The following is a 17,088-nucleotide window of genomic DNA, read 5'->3' as shown; positions in this document are numbered from 1 at the left end:
TTCCACTTTAGGAGGAAAGCATTGTGTGTCATCATTAAGTATTATATGAGGTATAGGTTTTTCATAGATTTTTTTAAAAACTGGTTGATACAGTTACCTTTTGTTCCTAGCTCATTGAAAATTGTTACCATGAAAGGAAGTTGCATTATGTCAAGTGCTTTTCTTGATTGATTGAAATTTTTATTGTATTATTTTTTACCTTGGTGAAACATGTTGATTGATTATTGAATGTTAAGCCAACCTTACATTCCTGGGAAAAATAAATCTCCTTTGCTCAACATTATATATATTGCTAGATTCAATTTGCTAGTGTTTTGTTGAGGATTTTAGTATCTATGTTATGAGGGATATTGTCCTGTTATTTTCTCTTTTTGCAATGTCTGCATCTAGTTTGGTATTATGGTAATGCTGGCCTCTTCCTCTATTTTATGAAAGAGTTTATATCTGATTAGTTATATTGGAAATATTATTTCTTAAATATTTGATAGAATTCATGAGTGAGCTAGTTGAGCCTAGTGTTTTATTTGTGTGACTGTTTTTAATTTTAAATCTAATTTTAACAGATTGCTTACTTATAAAAACTATGAGCCCTCAGAAATAATGCCACATATCTACAACTATCTGATCTTTGACAAACCTGACAAAAACAAGAAATGGGGAAAGGATTCCCTGTTTAATAAATGGTGCTGGGAAAACTGGCTAGCCATATGTAGAAAGCTGAAACTGGATCCCTTCCTTACACCTTATACAAAAATTAATTCAAGATGGACTAAAGACTTACATGTTAGACCTAAAACCATAAAAACCCTAGAAGAAAGCCTAGGCAATACCATTCAGGACATAGGCATGGGCAAGGACTTCATGTCTAAAACACCAAAAGCAATGGCAACAAAAGCCAAAATTGACAAATGAGATCTAATTAAACTAAAGAGCTTCTGCACAGCAAAAGAAACTACCATCAGAGTGAACAGGCAACCTACAGAATGGGAGAAAATTTTTGCAACCTACTCATCTGACAAAGGGCTAATATCCAGAATCTACAATGAACTCAAACAAATTTACAAGAAAAAAACAAACAACCCCATCAAAAAGTGGGCGAAGGACATGAACAGACACTTCTCAAAAGAAGACATTTATGCAGCCAAAAAACACATGAAAAAATGCTCATCATCACTGGCCATCAGAGAAATGCAAATCAAAACCACAAGAACCATCCACACCAGTTAGAATGGCGATCATTAAAAGGTCAGGAAACAGCAGGTGCTGGAGACGATGTGGAGAAATAGGAACACTTTTACACTGTTGGTGGGACTGTAAACTAGTTCAACCATTGTGGAAGTCAGTGTGGTGATTCCTCAGGGATCTAGAACTAGAAATACCATTTGACCCAGCCATCCCATTACTGGGTATATACCCAAAGGACTATAAATCATGCTGCTATAAAGACACATGCACACGTATGTTTATTGCAGCACTATTCACAATAGCAAAGACTTGGAACCAACCCAAATGTCCAACAACGATAGACTGGATTAAGAAAATGTGGCACATATACACCATGGAATACTATGCAGCCATAAAAAATGATGAGTTCATGTCCTTTGTAGGGACATGGATGAAACTGGAAAACATCACTCTCAGTAAACTATCGCAAGGACAAAAAACCAAACACCGCATGTTCTCACTCATAGGTGGGAATTGAACAATGAGAACTCATGGACACAGGAAGGGGAACATCACACTCCGGGGACTGTTGTGGGTTGGGGGGAGGGGGGAGGGACAGCCTTAGGAGATATACCTAATGCTAAATGACGAGTTAATGGGTGCAGCAAACCAACACGGCACATGGATACATATGTAACAAACCTGCACATTGTGCACATGTACCCTAAAACCTAAAGTATAATAATAAAATTAAAAATATATATATATAAAAATAAAATAGAATAATAAAAATAAAAAAATAAAAACTACGCATTTCCTGTAAGTTGTCAAATTTATTGTCATTGCCAAATTCCTAATATTATTTTATGACTCTTTAATGTATATAAAATCTGAATTAACTTCCCCTCTTTTATTCCTGCCGTTGGTCATTTGTGTCTTCCTTTGATAAATTTAAATTATTGAAAAATTCTTTTCAAAGAACCAACTTTTGCTTTTATTGATTTTCTCTCATTTTTCTGTTTCCTATTCCTTTGATTACTGCTCTTACTAATATCACTTTTTTCTACTTCCTCAGGCTTAATTTTTTTCTTCTTTTTATAACTTCTTAGACTGATTAGTTATGTTATTAAATTTGGACCTTTCTTCTTTTTAAATTTTATTTTATTTTTCTTTTCCCATGACACAGCCTCAGGAGATCCTGACGACATGTGCCCCCCTTTCTTTTTTTAATATAAACAGTTTGCAATATAAATTTACCTCTAAGCACTGCCTTAACTAGATACCATGAATCTGATAGACCTTTCTCACTTTCATTCTCTTCAAACTATTTTGTGATTTTATATGTAATTTCTTTGTTGGTCCATTGGTATTTATAAATGACTTGTTTAATTTCCAAACATTTGGGTGTTTCCCAAATATGTTTCTTTTATTGATTTCTAGTTTAGTTCAATTGTTTCCAGATAACATACTCTATAAGGTTCAATCCTTTTCTAGTTTATTGAGATTTTTGAATAAGTGGCTGAGCATATGATCTGTCTGCTGACTGTGTCATATGCCTTTGAAAAAATATATATTTTGTTGATGTATAGATGTTCTGTAAATTTCAATTAGGTCATTGTCTTAGTCATCTTGAGCTGCTAAGACAAAATACCATAGCCTCAGTGGCTTAAACAGCAGACACATTCCTCACAGTTCTTGAGGTTGGGAAGTTCAAGATCAAGGTGCCAGGGGACTCAGTGCCTGGTAAGGGGCCATTTACTGGCTTTCAGACGGCCACCTTCTTGCTGTGACTTCACATGGTGGAGAGAAAGTCTCTGGTCTCTCCTCTTCTTATAGAAAACTTAATCCCATCATCTACTCTCAAGACCTCATCTAAACCTAATTTCCCCAAAGGCCCCACCTCCAAACATCATAACATTTGGAGTAGGGGGACACAAACATTCAGTCCATAACAGTAGTGTTTCTTTATTATTATTATTATTATTATTATTATTATTATTATTATTATTATACTTTAGGTTTTAGGGTACATGTGCACAATGTGCAGGTTTGTTACATATGTATCCATGTGCCATGTTGATTTCCTGCACCCATTAACTCGTCATTTAGCATTAGGTATATCTCCTAATGCTGTCCCTCCCCCCTCCCCCAACCCCACAACAGTCCCCGGAGTGTGATGTTCCCCTTTCTGTGTCCATGAGTTCTCATTGTTCAATTCCCACCTATGAGTGAGAACATGCAGTATTTGGCTTTTTGTCCTTGCGATAGTTTACTGAGAATGATGTTTTCCAGTTTCATCCATGTCCCTACAAAGGACATGAACTCATCATTTTTTATGGCTGCATAGTATTCCATGGTGTATATGTGCCACATTTTCTTAATCCAGTCTATCGTTGTTGGACATTTGGGTTGGTTCCAAGTCTTTGCTATTGTGAATAGTGCCGCAATAAACATACGTGTGCATGTGTCTTTATAGCAGCATGATTTATAGTCCTTTGGGTATATACCCAGTAATGGGATGGCTGGGTCAAATGGTATTTCTAGTTCTAGATCCCTGAGGAATCACCACACTGACTTCCACAATGGTTGAACAGTAGTGTTTCTTAACAGTGTTATTTGAGTTTTCAATAGACTTGCTGATTTTCTGTCTACTTGTTCTTTCAATTACTGAGAAAGAAGTGTTAAAAATTCTAATTATAGTTATGGATTTGTCAAATTTTTCCTTCAGTCTGTTGGCCTTTGTTTCATCTATTTCAAAGCTGTTTTATTGGGTGCAGGCACATTCAGGATTGTTATTTTTTTCATGAATTTATCCTTTCATCATTATGAAATATTTTTATCTCACATATAATTTGTTCTTGAGTTAATCTTGATATTAAAATAGCCTCTCCATCTTTCTTATGATTAATGTTTACATCGCTTATCTTTCTCCATCTTTTTACTTTGCATCTGTCTGTGAATTTATATTTAATATAGTTTACAGCATGTAGTTGGGATTTGCTTTTCTCCATAGACTGACAACTCTGCCTTCTATTTGAAGCATTTAGACCAAGAGTCAGCAAACTACACCCTGTGGACTAAACATGGCCACATCATTCATTTATGTATTGTCTATGGCTGCTTTTATTCCACAATATCAGAGTTGAGTAGCTTCAACACAGACTATATGGACCAGAAAAGCCCAAAATATTTACTATCTGGGCCTTTACAGAAAAAGTTTGCCAATCTCTGGTTTATACCATTTATATTAAATGTGATATAAATATGATTGTACAGAAGCCTGTCATCATACTCTTTGTTGTCTGTCTCATTTACACATTTTCTTTTTATCTCTTTTGAGTTAACCATTTTAATAATTTTACTTCATCTCCACTATTGCCTTATTAACCATGCTTCTTTGTTTCATGTTTAGAGATTGCACTAGTGTTTATTATATGTCTCTTAAACTAATCACAGTCTGTCTTCAAATGGTATGATACTTTTTCATGTATTATGTAAAACTTATGATCTACTTCTAGTCCCTCATCTCTTGTGCTTTTGTTGTCATATATTTTACCTCCTCATAGGTTTAAATCCTGTAATGCATTGCTACTTTTTTTTTGCCTAAACAATTAATTGTATTTTAAAGAAATTTTTAAAATGAGAAAATGCATTTTATATTTATCCACATATTTACCCTTTCCAGTGTTCTGCATTCCTTGATGTGATCCCAATTTTCCATCTGGTATAATTTTTCTTCCACTTGAACTACTTACTTCCTCTAACGTTTCCTGTAGTGAAAGCCTATAGATGATGAATTATCTCAGTTTTTGTCTGAAAATGACTTAACTGTACTTACATTTAAAAAATAAATATTAACTGGATTTAAAATTCTCAGTTGACACCTTGTTGCAGTGCTTTATTTTTTGTTGTTTTTGTCTTGTTTTGTTTTGTTGAGACAGTGTCTCACTCTGTTGCACAGGCTGGAGTGCAGCGGCACCATCTCAGTTCACTGCAACCTCTGCCTCCCAGGCTCAAAGGATCCTCCCACCTCAGCCTCCAGCTATTTTGTTGTTGTTGTTGTTGTTATTATTGTTGTATTTTTTTGCCATGTTGCCCATGCTGGGCTTGAACTCCTGCGCTGAAGCAACCCACCTACCTCAGCCTCCCAAAATGCTGAGACTACAGACTTGAGCCTCCATGCTCAGCCATTGTTTCAGTGCTTTAAAGATTTCATTCCATTGTTTTCTGGCTTGTATAGTCTTTGATGAGAAATCTATGAGAAGCTTATATTTGTCTGTATATAATGTTTCTTTTTCCACTGGCTGCCTTTAAGATTTTCTCTTTAAAAAAATCATTAAGAAATCTGAAAACCCATGAAAGCTCTTTTCAGAAATTTTTGTAATGGTGTGGTTCTCTTTGTGTTACTCCTTCTTGGGGTTTGTTGACCTTTCTGGGTCTGTGGGTTTATAATTTTCATCAAATTTACATTTTTTTCAGTCAGTTTCTTTGAGTACTTTTATGCACCTCTCCTTTTTCCTTCTGACGCTCCAATAACAAATGGGTATGTATTATACCCTTGATCCATTGATACTGTCTCACACATCACTGAGACTCTGCTAATTTTTTCCCAGTTTTCTCTCTGTGCTTCATTTGTATAGTTTCCGTTGTTATGCCTTCAAGTTCACTAATTTTCTTCTGCTGTTTCTAATATTCTATTGATTCCACCCAATATAATTTTCATTTCAGATGTGTGTATGTTTGTCTATGTATGTATGTACGTGTGTGTGTATATATATAGATATCTTCCATTGTCTCCACTATTTTCATACCTCTTGTTTAAATTTTTGAATATATTCATAATAGCTGCTTAAGCAACCTTTGACAATTCCATCATCGATACCTTCTGGGTCTTTAAACCTATGTCACCATTGAGTGATTTTTTTTCTGGTTATGGATTACATTTTCTGCTTCTTTTCATGTCTAAAAATTTTTAATTGGAGGCTGGGCAATGTATCAATGCTGATACATTGTTGAGAGTGGATTTTGTTGTCCTCCTTTAAATAGCATTGAGCTTTGTTATAGTAGGTAGTTAAGGTACTAGTGGTTCCGTTTTATCTTTTCACAGACTATTGTTAAGCATTTTTCTGGTGGGCCTTTAGGGCTAACTTAGTCCTACTACTAAGATGTGATTCTTTCAGGATCTCTACTGAATGCTTTGCATATTCAATAAGGAGTCTCCCATCCCTGTTAGATCTCTTAGAATTGTTCAGCTTGTGGTTCCCTGATTATTCTTTTCCCAGTCTCGTGAAACTTCATTCTATAACGACCTTAGTATTTCATCAAAGACTGAAGGGGACCTTTATGTATATCTTTCATGCTCTTTTGCTACATGGCTTACTACACCTGGTAATTATTTCCTAAACTTTGTGAGACTGCCATTCACATCTTGGAATCCCTTCCCTGTTCGATGGTCTGGAGATGCTTACAGGCCCAGTGCAACCATAGGGATCTCGTCATTTGTTTTTCTTTCTTCAGGAATCATAATGCTCAGCTGCCTATTGTCCAATATCTAAAAATAGTCATTTCATTTATTTCAACTTCTAATTGTTTAAGGTTGGAGGGCAAATCCTATCTCTGTTAATTCATCATCACTAGAAGAGTAGATACTCTTTTCATTCTTAACTTGGATAACTACAAAAATATAGACTCAAATTAATTGCAGAAATTAGTTTTGCTGACTTTGCTGATACTTACTGTAAATATTACCAAAATACAGAAGTTATGACAAAATAACTACTGTTAACATTTTGGCATGTATCCTCACAACTTTTGTCAAGATTTGGGGACATTAATAGATGTGACTTTTACAAATTTAATTTTGTGGTAGCCATGAAAACCTTGGGAATTAAACAAAATTCAAATAAGTAGTATAGATGTTAGAATGGAGTTAGTAATGTTATCATTACTTACAGATAATATGATTACCTATTTAGAAAGCCCAAGAAAACAAGCTAAAAATGACTAGAAAGATTGTTCAAAAATAAGATTTTTATATGTCAATAGTAACTAAAAATGGGAAAGAGATTTAATACAATAGTAACAAACATGCAATGTCATACATATTTAGGTTTATAGAAATAGACAGGAATAAATTGTATAAATAAAATTACAAAGCTCATTTGAATGATAAAAATTTAAAAAATAACTAATGAGACTATTATGTTCTCATTTGGGAACATTTAATACTGGGAAGTTTCCAATTTCCCACAAATGATAAATTTTTTATAATCTTCATAGAAATCCATATGGATTTTTTTTAGAGCTAGTCAAATTGATTCTACAAATCACTGAAAGAATACATTTTGAAAAGATTTAGGGAATTTTTAAAAAAGGAGAGTAATGAAATGGGAGTTTTCCTACCAAATATTAAAATGTATAATAAAGTTGCAATAATCACAATCATATGGAACTAGGACAGGAATAGACAAAACACATCAGTTGGAACAAAAGACAAAGCCCAGAAAAAGTCCAGAAATATTCAAGAATGTATTGCCAGATCAAAGTGGCATTTCAGTGGGGAAAAGATACATTTATTCAGTAAATACACTTGAATTTACTGTTTAATATATGTGGGACTAGAGTGTATGTGAGGAGTTAAAATATGATTTATATCAGAATAAATCCAGGTAGATGTAAATATGAAGCTAATCAAGGCGATGGGAAACAGGTACTCATACATTTTTTGTAAAGAGAAAATTTGTGTTAACTCTTTGGATGGCAATTTGGCAATATCTAGTAAAATAGAAGGATGCTCATACACTTTGGCCCTACCATTTCTTTTCTGTTAATTCATCTGGCAATTCATGTAGATATACTGGTCCATGTGCACAAATATCTTTGGACAAGAATATTAATGGCAGTGTTATTTATGATATTATAACAAGATACTAGCATGGAAATCTTCTTGGCTCAGGACACCAGAGTGAAATGTGTCACAGACTCCCTCTGTTACTGTAGATGGACAAAGGAATTTGGCCTAGAATCTGTGCAATGATTCTTGGGCTACTCAGCCAGATCAAGGATGAAAACAAGGTCAGAGACCGCCAGGGTTGGAGACTTGGGGAAGGAATTCTTTAGAGCTGTTTTTATGGGGTCCTTACTCACTCTACCTTTCAGGGAGCAGCGTGGGAGCCTACCATGACAACTAGGAAGGGGGATTGCACAGAATCTCTTGGATAAGTTCAAGAGGAACTTCCAGCAGTGAGAGACACAGAAGACCAATGCTCACACTGGACTTGAGGGTGCTAAACTGGCCTGGAGCCAGGGATTGACTCTTCTATGAAATCCAGAAGACAGAGAAGGGCTGCCTTGTGCTTTTAGTGGCAGAGCCCTGCAATCACTGCTGTATTGGGACCAGGGACACCTACATCAAGGGACATATGAGTGTTTCCAAGACCAGATATGGGCCATGTGCCCAAGGGAGGACCAGCCCGAGGTTTCCCTGGGTCTGGTTCAATAAGACCAAGAAGAATTTGGTGGAGCAAGGTTGGAGATAGCTCCATATGCCCATGCCAAGGAGTCCCAAAAGACCATCAGGAACAGGTCAGAAGAACTGTAGGGAAGAGCTGCCTCCAAAACCCCCAAAAAGCTCCATAAGAGAGGGAGGCAGCATGAGCCATCTGTCAGAAGCAGAGAACTCAAAATCATTCAGCCAAATGACAACAATTTCATCCCTTCACCTTTCCTTGCTCACTCCCCAACAGTCCCACCTTGACCCTCACTGGGTATTGAAACAGCAACTAGTGGGGGGATGATGCAGGGAAGAGAGGCAGGTAGACAAGCCCCTTTCCCCACTGCAGGTTTCCTGCCAGAGGGGGAAGGATGTAATAGTAAGTCAAGTTCAGTGTTTTATTACATAGGAATAGATCCAACCTCTGAATTGATGCTGTGTTTCTGACTAAAAGCGAAAAATCATGAGAAAAGCCAATATTTTCAAACAAAGGCAGGAAGTGTTATCCTAAAGAAATACTTGTAAAGCAATGATAGAAGAAAAAGTTGTCTTTTGATGATGTCATGAGTCATGCTTCTTCAACATACCAGTTACAGCAGTAAAGCACTGGACAAACTTAAAGGCCCACTACAAAAGGACTGGATAAATCCACTGCTGTGTCCATATAATAAAATATGATGCTGTTCTTCAAAATGACAAGGAAGACCTTTATGCATCACTGATGAGTAATGATCTCCAAATAAAGTGTTCAGTGGAGACAAAAACAAAGTATAAAACACTTTATATAGTGCATCATTCTATGTGGAAAAAAAATCTGAAAATTACCTAAGAAACTGGTCATCCAATTTGCCTCTGAAGAAGACAAATTGGAGACTGGAGAGCAGGCATGAGAGGGACATCTCTTTTCTACTATGTGCATTTGTTACATATTAAATTGTAAATTGAATTATGAAAGATTGAAAAACAAATGGGTGAATTTTACTTATTGAAATAAAACCTGGGCAGCTTACAGTTCAGTCTTAACATGGAATAACAGTCAAACAGTCTATACAGAATAACAGTCAAACTGTCATACAGAAAAACATAGTTGAAAGACCTTTAAATCTTTTCTCTCTCTAGTAAACACCAATGGGCTATAGTGATAGTATACACATGTATAAGAGAAGAACATTCTTGATGAACCACAAAACATTTAAAAAACTTCCCCCACATCTCTGCGATTCTCTGTGTCCTCCACATGCATAGCAGCTGGTAGCTACAAAATTCTGTCCTTATTCCACCCTTAAACTTCCAACAAAACTTCTTCTGAAACTGAGAATTCATGGCTCAAGTCTGTCTTCTTCTTTCCTCTCCTGTAGATAGACTTTTTTCTTTTACTAGAATTATTTCTCTTTCTATTTAAAAGTCTCCCTACCTCTTTTCTAGCTCCTTCTGATTCTGCAGCTCTTTCTACCAATTCTTTGTAAACATGATAAAGAATCAGGAATCTAAGTAAACAGATACAGAATAGTCTTTGGCACAGAGAAGGATGGAAAAAGCTATCAACTATTTATACATTGTCCCTCTGACATTTATGCAATCTTGGGTGGGGCATACCTTTCCAAACACAAAACTAAATATAAGTGGGAAAATGTTATATTTGACTACATTTTAAAAAACAACTTTGGAAAATAAAACCTGCACAGGAACTTTTTTGACCATGCATCAAGACACCATAAAGGTCTGATTCATATAATGTGGTATTGGAAGAGGAACTGGCAAGGAGAGCAGTCGGACAGGACAGAGATCACAGAAACAGAATCACTCAGATACAGAAAGTTGATATGCCAGAAAAGGCAGTAACTTACCAGTGGCAAAGGATGAACTCTTTAATAAATGGTTCTGGGAGAGCAGGTTATCCATCTGGAAAGAATAAAATTAAATCCCTATGTCACACTATATAAAAGATAAATTCTAAGTATATTAATGATCTAAATATGAAAAGCAAAAGTTTTTAATTTTTAAAAGGAAGTATAGGAGACTATCTTTGTGATCTTTGGGTAAGGAAAGACGTATTTAAAACAAACACACACAGCCCAAACTCTGAAGAAGAAGACTGATAAGTGAGATTACATTAAAGTTTGAGACAAAGACACCATGCAAACTTATTAAGCCAACCACAGACAGTAGAACAATCTGCTACATGTATAGTTATAAAGGAATACTGCAATTCAATGAGAAGAAAAAATAGAATTGGCAAACCATTTGAGGATTTGCCTTAGAGGGAACCCTGATGGCCAATGAGTGCATGAAAAGAGAACCAAAGTCACTTGCAATGAGGGAGATGTAAAAATAAAACAATGAGATACCACTTTTCACCCATAACATTGTCAAAATGTAAAGTCTGATAATACTAGAAATTGGGGTGAAAAAGACAGTATTTGTAAGAGAGTAAAATGGTACCACTGCTTGTGGGAACTATTTGGCACTATCTGGGAACTCTGAAAATGTGTACATAGTTATGCAGACAGTTCACATATTGGCATATGCCTGGAGAAACTCTTGCATAAAGAGTCATGTACAATAATGTTCATTGCAATGTTGTTCTTCTAATAAAAATTTAGAAAAAACCCTATGTGCCTAATACAGGAAAAGGGATAAATTATGGTATGCTTATAAAATAGAGTATAATGCCTCCATTAAAATGAATGAATTAAAGCTGATATTTCAATATGAATACATTTCTAAAACATAATGTTGAAGAAAACAAATTATGGAAGGACACAAATTATGGTATGATTTCATTTATGTAATGTTTCAAAACATGAAACACACAAAACAGTATCATATACATCATTTATGGATACACATATATATATTGTATTGCTATTAAAACATGCATGGGAATGACAGACAAAAATATTAGGATAGTGATTAGATTTGGAGGGGAGTAACGGAAATACAATTATGAGGAGGAACACAGAGTACATCAATTATAATGGAAATGTTTTGCTGCTTTTTTCAAAAGTTTTTTTCTGAGATGAATTGACAAGTTCTTGATATTTCATAAGACCATGTGACAGAATACATAGATATTTACTATGTGATTTTATATGGCTATTATGTCATAATATAAACTATGAAAAATATTTGCCATGTCTAACAAAAAGGGGTTAATATTGTTTATATGCATGGAATGCTGAAAATTTAATAACAAAATTACATAATCACCCCTCTTAAAATCTAAATCTAGACAACTATGTAAGTTTGTCTCAAAAGAAGGATACAATTTCTGAATGTATTCAATCTGCCTAGTAATCAAAGAAACTCACACTGAAATAAGATGCCTCTTTTTTTTTCAGATAGGCAAAGATGAAAAAGAATGATAAAATCAGTTAGTGAGAGTGAAGATGAGGCAAGCTCCAACAAAACAAACAAAATTATAAATCCCCTTATAACTGCTGGTAGGACAATATGGCATAAATCAAATATTTTTTAGAACATGTATATCATTTGACTCACCAATTTCATTTCTAGGAATTTATCCTAACTGGGACAGGGGAAGGACACAGTGATTAAACTATTCTAAAAAGGAAGTATATTGTAAGTCTATTTAGAATGCTAAAAATTGGAGACAATTTCAATGTCCTAAAATAGAAGCTTAATTGAATAAATTACAATTCAAAGACATAACAGCAATATAAAAGTATGGTATAGATATATTTATGTTCCTGAAAATGCCTTCATGATACAGAAAGTTTAAAATCCATGTTACAAATAATGTCTACTTTTATATCTATAAATTCATATTTTAAAATATATACACATATAAATTTGCATAGAAAATAGTCTAAAAAGAAAATACAAATGTTAAGATAGATGGTTGCATTTCAAATCAGTTTAATTAAAAAAATTTTAAACTATGTACATATATTACTTGTGTGCAAAAAGGAAACAAAACTAGCACAAGGCAAATATGTGTTCTTCCTCTTGAGGGTCATGCTTTCCTCTTTGTTGGTCTAAATATTGAAGTGGAAGAGAAAAATGTCATTATTTGTAGATTATATTATTGTTTACCTAAGAAAACCAAAGCAAAGCAATTAGAAAAATATTAGAAACAGAAGGGACAGTGGCTTATTAACAAAAATAGATACATAGATCTCAAATCTTTCCTATACACTAAAAATAACAAACTAGGAGGCATAGTGAAGAAAAAAATGTATCACTAATAGCAACAAAAGCCATAACATATCTAGCAATAAGCTTAATAAGCACAATGAGATCCATGTAAACACACATGAGCACACATCCTACACACACATAACCCCTCATACAGGATCACATACATGCTTCCCCATGTATACCCTTCCATACACACAACCATACCAGAAAGAGCTTTAACAAAACATTTCAAACAAAACTTTAATAAGTAGGCATATGTCCTTTGATGGGAAGTTAGTTTTAATATTATAAAGATATTTTGGAAGAACTGACATCAATAAATTTAATGCATTCCAATCAAAATCTCAGTGCAGTTTTGGGAGGTGGAGCACTTGTCAAATTGACTCTATAATTATCCTAAAAGAATAAACTCATGACAATATTGAAAGAGAAAAAAAATGGCTTGTACTTTTAGATATTAGAATCTACCTCAAAAATACAACAATCAAAAAACTGGCTGGAGTTTAGAGCAGAATAAAAAACTCAGAAACCAACTCAATTATATGGTAGAATTTAGTACATATGTAAAGGTGTTATTTAAAGTCAGCAGAAAACTTATTTTAAAAAACTGGTGCTAGGACAATTGATGAAACATTGAAAGAAAGTGAAATTAGATCCCAATCTCACGGGACATGTTCTAAAACCTCCAATTATATTTGAAATAATAAATTACCTAGAACAAAATTTAGGTATTTATCTCATCTCAGGATTGGAAGGCCTTTCTAAACACTCCCACAGGGCAGAATCCAAAAAGAAAGTGATTGCTAGATTTAACACTAGAAAAATACATTAGCACATTAACCCAACCACCATTTTTATAGGTGTATTATCTAGGAAGCTGACTCTGAGGTGGAAATCAGAGGGTAGCAGGTTGATCAGAGGGTGCTCTTGGTAACACCACATGTGAAAAGGAAGGACGAGGGAAGGAAGGGAGGGAGGGAAGGAGGAAGGAAGGAAGAAAAGGAAGGAAGGAAGGAAGAAAGGAAGGAAGGAAGAAAGGAAGGAAGGAAGGAAGGAGGGAGGCAGGGAGGGAAGAAGGAATGAAGGAGGGATGGAGGAAAGAAGAAAGGAAAGGAAAGGAAAGGAAAGGAGGAAGGAAGGAAATGAAAGGAAAGGAAGGATGGGGCAGTGGGAAGTTGAGCTGTGTTGTATCTCAATGAAGGCTTCAGCTGACCCCACAGGGAGCTCTGAAGCTGGTATGGCTCTTCAGAGTTGTCCAGAGTTGGGGGAAGGGCCCTGGCCTTTACATTCTTGGGTGACCATAAATTGGATATATGGGTTCCTCCAAGAATGCAGGGTTGTGGTGGTTTAAAAATATGTCCACAAATTGGGAAGCTCTAATTCCTCTCCCTTTGCAGGAGGACTGGACTTCTTTGTGAGTCACCTCTAACAAACAGCATGTGGTAGAAATGATGGCATGTGACTTCCAAGGCTAGGTCATAAAAGGCATAGCAGCTTCTTCCTGGACTTCCCTTTTGAAGGAAGAAAAGCTGCCATGTTGTGGGGACACACAAATAGCCCTCCATAGAGCCCCTTGGGGTGAGAAACCAAGACCTTGTGCCTGTAGCTATTTGAGTGAGCACCTTTAAAAGCCAATCCTCCAGCCCTAGTCAAACCTTCAGACGACAGCAGCCCTGGCTAACTCTTGACTATTACCTCATGAGAGACCAGAACCACCCAGCTGTTCCCATGTTCCCAACCCACAGACTTCAAGATAACAAATGTTTTAGGCTTCTGCTTGGGAGTAATTTGTTACATTGGATGGCTATTACACGTGTGATCTTGAGCAAGCTGGCTGACCACTGAGAACTTTTTGTGAGCAGCATTCTCTGCAACTGGGTGAGCAAGCTCTTCAGTCCCAGAAGGAGATCTGGGAGGCACATCATAGTATCCACCACAACTATAGAAAAAATGCATAGCCTAATGGTAAACTGGGTTCGAAATTATTTGCATAATCCAAATAGCAACTCCTGGTTCTCCTAGGCATCTTGATGGTTTGGGTTTATCAGTTAAGGGAGCAAGGGAAACCCAAGGATAACTGGCTCTGATGTCCCCCAGCTCTATGGCTTGATGTCACTTCATGTCATCTGGGGTGCAGAAATCAGACCAAAAGAATCACATTTGCACCAAGCCTCCAGTGGGCTTCTCTGAAGGTTTGAGGGTCCTGGGGAAGCATCATATTCTGGAACTTGCTCATGTTTTTCACTCTTACCTCTTCCTCTCTCATTTCCATCTCTCCTCCTCACTCTGCCTCCCAGAAGTCCTCCACTCCCAAATTCTTCCCTTTCTATTATGCAGAGCAGTTCAGCTCTTCCCTGCTTTGTCTCATAAGCAAAACTACCCCAATCTTTGAAGCTCAGCAAAACTTAGAGCCTGCAGTTAACAGTCGCCACTGACCCCAGAGGGCAGTTGATTCTTAGTACATTTGTAACAAATGACAAACAAAGGATCAATATATTCCATTTTAGAGTAATAATTCTCACGTGAACATTGATTAGGTGTTCAACATTATTCTAAACATTACGACAATTTTCTCACTTAATCCTCTCAACAACTGCATGAAGAAAGTACTATTATTATCCCCATTTCAAATGTGAGGAAACTGAGGCACAGAGAGGTTAAGTAACTCACCCAAAGTTACACAGCTAATGAATAGTGGAGACAGACTTTGAACCCAAACTGAGTAGCTGCAGAGCATAGTCTCTTAACCACTGTGCAATATAATCTCCTAAATGTATTTACTGCTAGGGAATTATACCTGAGCAGCAAGAATGAGAATCTTGCATAAAGGACAAGACAGTGAAACAGGCAACAATAGTGAAAGCAGTTGTGGGGGTGGAGAGAAAGAGAGAGAGAGAGAGAGAGAATGCAAATGCGAGAGGACTTACATCAATCAATCAGAAAAGATGAAACACTTCAGTAGAAAAATAAGCAGTAGGTCAACACAGTACTTAGGTGGTTGGAGGTCAGCTGCCCTGGCAGGAAAGGCTGACAGTGGGGGCTGGTGACAAGCAAAGGGTGGTCTGGGGCTGCAGGATACCCTGCCTAGGTCCCAGTGCCCAGGACCACTCTTGGCCATGCCCCTCTTCCCAAACCTGGGAAGTAGTTTCATGTGTGTGCAGCCGCAGAGCAGGTGAACTTCCTAAAGAGCACGTTTTCACTCTAACTCTAATGACTGAAAGAGAAAAACGGTATCAGAACTCAGAATTCGGGGTTGACCTAGATATTTGAACCCTAATGACTGAAAGAGAAAAATGGTATCAGAACTCAGAATTTAGGGTTGACCTAGATATTTGAAATATTTCGTTCCAGCCTTTGTGGGAGTCCACTTGTCTTAGTCCATTCTCATACTACTATAAATACATATCCGAGACTGGCTAATTTATAAAAGGAAGAGGTTTAATTGACTCACAGTTCCACATGGCTTGGGAGGCCTCAGGAAACATACAATCACGGCGGAAGGGGAAGCAGACAAATCTTACATGGCGGCAAGCGGGAAGAGAAGTGTGAGCGCAGGAAAAACTGCCACTTTTAAAACCGTCGGATCTCGTGAGAATTCACTCACCATCATGAGAACAGCATAGGGGAAACTGCTCCCATGATCCAATCACCTCCCACCAGGTTCCTCCCTTGACATGTGGGGATGACAGTTTGAGATGAGATTTGGACGGGGACACAGAGCCAAACCGTATCAGCACTCTTTCTTCTTCTCTGTCCTTTCCTTCTCTGTGTCCTCTTCATTTGCTAATCCCTCCGATGGTCCATCCATCAGCCTGCCACGGTGTCTGAAACACCTCTGTTGGCACTTTTCCCCCAGAGCCGTGGAGCCCCGGTCCCCGGGCCTGGATGCATCTGCTTCTGCCTTCATCAAGTCAGGTTCTGCCAGGCCCCCAGATCCAGCCCAAGTCCTGCCTCATCAATGAAGCCACCTTCGAATGCTCCCCTCACCTCTCCTAAGCCTGCAATCAACTCACTGCCCCATGTAGTGCTGGGTGGTTTAATCAGTGCTCTCTGACTATGCTAAGTGGTTTCATGTGTGTGCAGCCGCAGAGCAGGTGAACTTCCTAAAGAGCACGGCCTCATCTCTTCCCTCTGTTCCCTTACCGTGCAGCTGAACACAGGGCTCGAAGATAAGAGATGTGACCTTGGGTGAGGGCGCAGGTCCTACTCTAGATCTACCCACTCAGAATCATGGGACATGGGGCCAGAGAATCCGGTCTGACACCAGGTAA

This window comes from Nomascus leucogenys, chromosome 14 (assembly GCF_006542625.1).
Source record: "Nomascus leucogenys isolate Asia chromosome 14, Asia_NLE_v1, whole genome shotgun sequence".
Classification (NCBI taxonomy): domain Eukaryota; kingdom Metazoa; phylum Chordata; class Mammalia; order Primates; family Hylobatidae; genus Nomascus; species Nomascus leucogenys.
This window is presented reverse-complemented; position numbering follows the sequence as displayed.